Below are 7,238 nucleotides of genomic sequence, written 5' to 3'. Positions count from 1 at the left end.
AACAATAAAAAGGGTGGGGAAGGAATCGTTTCTAATGATTCGTCCTGGGCCTCCGACCTCCTGGATTCCCCAGCAAGCCGCGCGCGCCCTCTGCCGGCCACCAGGGCCTCGCCCCGCCCTCCTCTTACGCGCCTTGCTACCCACTGCACATGCGCACGCCGCGAAGTTTCCAAAAGGGTTTGTTTGCGCAAGCAGACGCAAGCAGTCAGGATGGCCGAGCGGTCTAAGGCGCTGCGTTCAGGTCGCAGTCTCCCCTGGAGGCGTGGGTTCGAATCCCACTTCTGACAAAGCTTCATACTTTTCTCCGCCGGTAATGAAGGCAAGTGGATAATAATCTCCGATGATGGAGGTGGCGTTCTCTTCACGGCCTTTTTATTAGATCATCACGTTTATCCTAACACAAGTTTCACTGGACAACGAAAAGAAAATCACCCACTGGTAGGTGTTGTCAAAGATCCTCTTTTGTCGTCATTAGTGGTCAACTCGATGAGTAGTGGTCGTCAACTCGATGCGTGGGGAGTGAAAATAGGTAAAAGTACATTGGTTGTCAGAAGTGGGATTCGAACCCACGCCTCCAGGGGAGACTGCGACCTGAACGCAGCGCCTTAGACCGCTCGGCCATCCTGACTTCCTGCTATGGGCTCTGTGATGTCTCCTTTAGTTCCTGGCACGCAGGTTGACTCAACCCGTAGTCAGCCGCGGGATCTTGAGTGGCTCCTGCGGGCCCGGGTTACCCGCAGCTGGAAACCACCCGGGCTAGTCAGACTTCCCGCTCCCAGAAAGCCATGTTGTTATTTTATAAATGTCCCTATCTATCTACTTCTTTGTTTTAACTGGAAACATAGCTATTCTAAATGTAAATTCTGCAGTCTGCGCAGAAATAGAAACGCACCATAGGAAACAACCGTCGAAGCGCCTGCGAGGAAAGGCGCCCCGGCCACCGGCAGCTGGAAAGGATAGTCATCCGCCGCCGCTGCTGGGGCGGACACGCGCCTGCCCAGGGGCGGGGGCGCGCGGGGCGGAGACGCGCTTGCCCAGGGGCGGGGGCGCGCGGGGCGGGGGCGCGTGGGGCGGAGACGCGCCTGCCCAGGGGCGGGGGCGCGCGGGGCGGAGACGCGCCTGCCCAGGGGCGGGGGCGCGCGGGGCGGGGACGCGCTTGCCCAGGGGCGGGGGCGCGCGGGGCGGGGGCGCGCGGGGCGGGGACGCGCCTGCCCAGGGGCGGGGGCGCGCGGGGCAGAGGCGCGCCGGGCGGGGGCGCGCGGGGCCACCGCTCTGCACCGAAGCGGGCCGGGCCCCCGCGATCCCGACGGGGCTTTTCCGAGGCCCCATCCGGATCCTTGAGCTGGCGCCTGCAGCGAGGTGGGCGCAGAGCTACCAGGGAAGGTTTCCTGGGAGCGAGTTTGCTGGAAGAAGGCGAGTGGTAGTCCGAGGTACGCCAGAAGGCCCCTGGAGGGAACTTCAGACCGAAGTCCGAAGTGTTACATATCCCGATCGTAGTTTCATATTGCTCTCACGTTTAGGTGGCACTGTTTGGGATAGAGCTGGTTAAATGAAACGTATTATTGTACAATAACCTAGATTGCATAAAGGTTATTTGAAGAACAACTCAGAAGAATGTAAATGAAAGCCGGATCATCCGCCTGGTGGTTCATGTCTGTAACCCTAGCTAACTTAGGGAGGCTAAGGTCTGAGAATTAAAGTTTGAGGCCAGACTGGGCAGGAAAGCCGATGAGATGCTCCAATTAACCAGCAAAACAAACAAACAAAAGTTGGAATTGGAGCTGTGGCTTAAGTGGTAGAGTGACGATTGTTGAGCAAAAAAGCTACAGGACAGCATCCAGGCCCTGAGTTCAATCCGCATCACCACAGAAAAGAAAAAGGGATGCGAATAAATTATGTCTGGTGGAGATGCAATTGATTTCACTCTGGTAGAGGCCCGTTTTAAATTAGCAAATTCGTTTCAACATTTCTGACTATATGCATAGAGTCACCTTTAAACCATTGTTTTTTCTTTTTGTAAGAGAATGTTGTTGTAGTAGAAGAAACTCAACACAAAACTTTTTTTGTCACTATCTCTATACAATAAAGAGATTCCCAGCCCCCTTCCTGCATCGAGACCCTCCCAAACGCAGGTTCTGCACATTTGTAAGCACTTAAAACCAGTATGTCCCCACTTCACTCAGCATTGTTGAAATCTGTGTGGAATCAGTGCAGTGGCCATTTACTTGAAAGGAAGAATGACAAAGGACCAACAATAAGTGACCTCCAAGTCACATCACAGTTAACAATCAAAACAGGATCTGTATCACTAATTGTGGATACAAAGGAAAACCAGCCAGAGGAAGTGGTGTGCAGGGCAGTCCAGGAAGGTCCTGAACCAAGGCCTGCCTGCCCTCTCCCTGTGGAGTCAGGGGCAGCATACTTTTCCAGCAGCATCCATGAGCACAATACATCTGGGGCATTGCCATTCCCCACACACAACAGGCACTGCCAATATCTACCTGCCCAGCTCCAGCTCCAGAGCTCCAGCTATGTGAGTGGATATCTGTGCCCTAAAGCCCCTATTCGATGTCACATAATATCCTAAGGTGCGCTCAGACCACAACCTAAATGACACTAGTTGTGCTGCCTGGTGAGGCCAGGCCCACCCTGAATAAAGACATTTCTGTCAAGTCTGACATCCCAAGGGGATATTGTCCCAGAAGCTGGGGACAAAGGCCAGATCTCTCTCTGGTCAACTTTAAATTCTTTCCTACACAAAGGTAAATGATTAAAGCCATAAACTAACAGAAAAGGATACCTGAATGACTTAGCTCTATTGAATAAGTATCAAGACATTCAAAAGATAAGCTTCTCTCTCTCTCTCTCTCTCTCTCTCTCTCTCTCTCTCTCTCTCTCTCTCTCTCTCTCTCTCTCTCTCACTCTAATGCTCATCACCTTTGTCCAGGGCATTGGCAAATAGTCCATCTCACTCTATGGGGTTGTCAATGAATGCTGAAAAAAATTGAAATGTACTTATATAACTGTAACCCCTCTGTACATCACCTTTATAATAACAACAAAAATTGAAATGCTAATGTTCCTTCCATCCGGTACTTCGAAGATTACATCCAGTAGGGTGTGTGCAAAAATGCTTATGTAAATTACATAAGAGTGCTTTTGTAAACTGTGTACTAGGGGCTCCTGCCTGCAATTCTAGCTACTCAGGAGGCTGAAATCTGAGGATCACATTTTGAAGACAGCCTAGGCAGGAAAATCGGTGAGACTCTACCACCAAAAAGGCAGATCACTAGCCTTGAGGGAGAAAAAAAAGTGCTTATGTAACATTAGTTATAGTGTAGAATTATTGGAAGTCACCATTTTTTCCTTTAGTGTTTGCAGCAAGATCTTGCTCTATAGTCCAGGCTGGCTTTGAACTCCAGATTGTTCTGCTTCCTGGAGTACTAGAGTGCTGGCATTACAGGTGTGCACTACTGCAAGCAGATGGAAGTTACTGCAGTGTCTACCTAAGTGTGATGGGCTGGGCTGGCCACTCTGTGAACTGCCTACATGCATGTGAGAAGAATGAGTTCATCTTTATGGACTGTCACAGACATAATTGCAAGGCACAGTATGTGACAGCCAAGTTTTAGTATCTACAATATGGGGTAAAAATGAACACAAAAAATTTTAATGATGCACAAAGAATGTCTATATTTCTACATACACATGTCAGAAAAAATGGAAGAGACAAAGGAAGGAAGGGAGGGAGGGAGGAGAGAGAGAGGGAAGGAAAGGAAAGGGAAGGGAAGGAGGGAGGGCCAGTGGGCAAGGCAGAATAAATCTGATATTTGAAATTTAGCCAGTGACTTACTAGAGGCAAATAGCAGGTTTGGAGAGATTTGGGTAATGATATGTGCCACAAGAACAGTTAATGAATTAATTGTGACAAAAAAAAGGAAATCTGGGTGACATTGATCAAGATATATTGAATTCATAAGGTGCTTTGTTAAATGGCAACTCCTTTGCACAACCATTTAAGATAATAATAAAAAAAAGTATATATTTTTTAAAAAAAGGTGGGTTGGGTTAGGGTGGCTCAGTGGTAGAGCTCTTGCCTTGCATGCCTCAGGCCCTGTGTTCGATTCCTTAGCACCACATAAGCAAAAAGAAAAAAGCTGGAAGTGGCACTGTGGCTCAAGTGGTAGAGCGCTAGCCTTGAGCTGAAGAGCCGAGGGACAGCGCCCAGGCCCAGAGTTCAGGCCCCATGACCGGACCCCCCCCCCCAAAAAAAAAGCCAGGTGCCAGTGGTTCATGCCTATAATCCTAGCTACTCAGGAGGCTGATATCTGAGGATCAAGGTTCAAAGCCATTCCAGGCAGGAAAGTTTGTGAGACTTCTATTTACAATAAACCACCAGAAAACAGGAAGTGATGCTGTGACTCAAGTGGTAGAGTGCTTGCCTTAAGCTGAAGAGCTCAGGGACAGCGTCCAGATCCAGAGTACAAACCCCACAACAGAAAGAAAGAAAGAAAGAAAGAAAGAAAGAAAGAAAGAAAGAAAGAAAGAAAGAAAGAAAGAAAGAAAGAAAGAAAGAAAGAAAGAAAGAAAGAAAGAAAGAAAGAAAGAAAGAAAGAAGGGAGGGAGGGAGGGAGGGAAGGAAGGAAGGAGGAAAGAAAGGAAGGAAGGAAGGAAGGAAGAAAGAAAGAAAGAGAGAGTGAGAGAGGAAGGGAGGGAGGGAGGGAGGGAGGGAGAGAGGGAGGGAAGGAAAGAAGGAAGGAAGGAAGGAAGGAAGGAAGGAAGGAAGCAATCAGAGACCAAGTGTGGAGGTGAATGCCTGATGCCTGTAATCCCAGCATTCCAGAGGCTGAGGCAGGAGGAGGATTTAGAGTTTGAGGCCAGTCAGAACGGTATCGTAAGACCCTGTCTCAACAAGAAAACAAAGAAAGAAAACAGTCACACAACTGCTGCGTGGTTGCCCATACAGCAGCCAGATGAAAATGCTCATTATTTGCTGATGGGCATCAGCACCTTCCCAAAGTCAGTTCTGGAATTTGATGAAGCCTACAGAAGCCGGCTTTCCTCCCGCCCTCCCTCTGTCTTCCTTCTTTCCCTCCCTCCCTCCCTTCTTCCTTTCCTCCCTTCTTTCCTTTCCACAGGGGTTACCTAGAGGCCTGCACCACCACACCCGGCCTTGAGAATGCCTTCGTTTTTAAAAAATCATTTTATTGTTATTATAAAAGTAATGTACACAGGGGTTAGAGTTTCATAAGCCAGGTCATGACTTATAAATGACTTTCTATTTGGTCCATGGCACCCCTTTCTTTGCTCTCTCCTAGCTGAGAATTTCTTGTTTTAAATCTAATAGTGTAACTATCCTTCAATGGCCTGTGTTTTATGTATCCTTTTAGTCCTTTGTCTCCTACTGTAGCTTACCAGTGTTAGTCTGTTTTGAGATTCATTCTTTCTCTCTCTCTCCCAGTGTCTTTCTCTCTCTCTCTCTGTCTCTCTCTCTCTGTCTTTCTGTGTCTCTCTGTCTCCCCCCCCACTCTGCCTCCTTCCATTCCATTCCCAGGGGTTTAGGACCCAGCTGATCAACTCCCCCAGACCTCCAAATCCTTCCCATGGGTCTTAAACTTCAAATCTCCCTCATTCCCCTAGCCCCTAGCCTTGTGTCCTTCCTCAAAGGCCTCAGGACCTTTGCACACATTGCACTTTTCTATGTCTACAGTTCTCTTCTGCCATGCTTCAGGTGTCTGCTTGAGTGTTTAGACTTCGATAACCTGGCTACCTAAATAACATTTTCTATTTCTCAGGATCTCTCTCCCTTGGCATTTCCTGAGGGAACAGGACCATTTTCTATTTCTTGGTTCTGCATCTGACTCTGAGCTCGGCCCCCTCACCACAGTTTTTTTTTTGGGGGGGGCGGGTCCAGTCATGGACCTGAACTCTGGGCCTGGGCACTGTCCCTCAGCTCTTCAGCTCAAGGCTAGTGCTCTACCACGTAAGCCACAGCGCCACTTCTGGCTTTTTTCTTTTTGCTTATGTGGTGCTGAGGAATTGAACCCAGGGCCTCATGCATGCAAGGCAAGCACTCTACCACTGAGCCAACTTCCCAGCCCCTCACCACAGTTTGAATTCCAATTTTCTGGCACTTGTTGCTCCCAAGGTACCCAGAAACATCTCCCCACTCTGCCTCCAGCATGCCCAGTCCCAGCCCACAGAAGGGATCTTTTGCCAAACTGAGAACTCAGAGGTTCATTCAGCAGGTGCTCTATGTGGGGAGACCAGGCCTGGGCGTGGCTATTGCCTCTGCTCTCCTCCCTCCCTTTCCAGGAACCCAGGGCTCCCTGGGTACCAGTGGAGATCTTGGTGGGCAGCTGCTTCCAATCCTGGCCAGGTTCCTTCCCACTTTTTCTGAGGGCCGTGTGCAGTGGGTAGGAAGAAAATGTCCAAGAATAAACATGTGCAGGGCTCCAGTCCATTTGCTGCCATTTGAAAGGAATGAAAGTGGGATTCACAGGGGAAAAAAATACCCCAAATCCAAACAAACAGCAAAACAAAAACACCCGACTGTTTTAGCATTTGCTTCAGAAACAATGGGCTTACTGTGCTCTGTGTCATGATAAAATTAAGAACTCACCCGAGCTTTGTTCTGCACTTGGCCCGGTCTACAGAGGCTGTCTCAGGGCCTCGGTACTGCAGCTACTAAAAATGGATTTACATTTGCAGAGTTCTTGCTGGGAGAGAGCGGTAGTGGGGAGGGGTCCCTGATACCTTGGAGGAGAAGAGTTTGAATGGGTTAAAGGTTAGCTAGTGTCAAAGTGACATTCAGTAGTCTTAATCAGGAAGATTGGCCAAATCTCCAGATCTTGTCATTTGCTGCTTAAAACCTGCCACACCAAGCTGGTGCCTGTAATCCCAGCTACTCAGGAGGCTGAGATCTGGGGATCACGGTTCAAATGCAGCCCAGGCAGAAAAGTCTATGAGACAACAAGTGTTTTCTCCAATTAACCAACAAAAAAGCCAGAAATGAGCTATGGCCCAAGTGGTAGAGCGATAGTGTTGAACATAAAAGAGACAGTACCCAGGCTCTGAGTTCAAACCTTACAACTGGCCAGGAAAAAAAACAAAACACAAAACCAACAACAACCAACCAAACAAACCAACAAACCACCACCACCAACAAAACACACACACACACACACACACACACACACACACACACACACACACACACACACACACACACACACACA

The 7,238-nt window shown here is 48.8% G+C and overlaps 2 non-coding genes across 2 annotated transcripts; one reads left to right on the top strand and one right to left on the bottom strand.

The window, feature by feature from the left end:
- The first annotated feature begins 204 nt into the window (after positions 1-204).
- Trnal-cag (transfer RNA leucine (anticodon CAG)) lies at positions 205-287 on the top strand. Its single transcript has one exon. It is a non-coding gene; the product is annotated as a tRNA-Leu (tRNA).
- Positions 288-545: 258 nt separating this feature from the next.
- On the bottom strand, positions 546-628 carry Trnal-cag (transfer RNA leucine (anticodon CAG)). The gene has a single exon. It is a non-coding gene; the product is annotated as a tRNA-Leu (tRNA).
- Between the last annotated feature and the right edge of the window lie 6,610 nt (positions 629-7,238).

This window comes from Dipodomys merriami, unplaced genomic scaffold, assembly GCF_024711535.1.
Source record: "Dipodomys merriami isolate MVZ:Mamm:240054 unplaced genomic scaffold, mDipMer1.0.p SCAF_41, whole genome shotgun sequence".
Lineage (NCBI taxonomy): Eukaryota > Metazoa > Chordata > Mammalia > Rodentia > Heteromyidae > Dipodomys > Dipodomys merriami.
The sequence above is the reverse complement of the archived record's forward strand: the minus strand, read 5'-3'. Positions and strand labels throughout refer to the sequence as shown.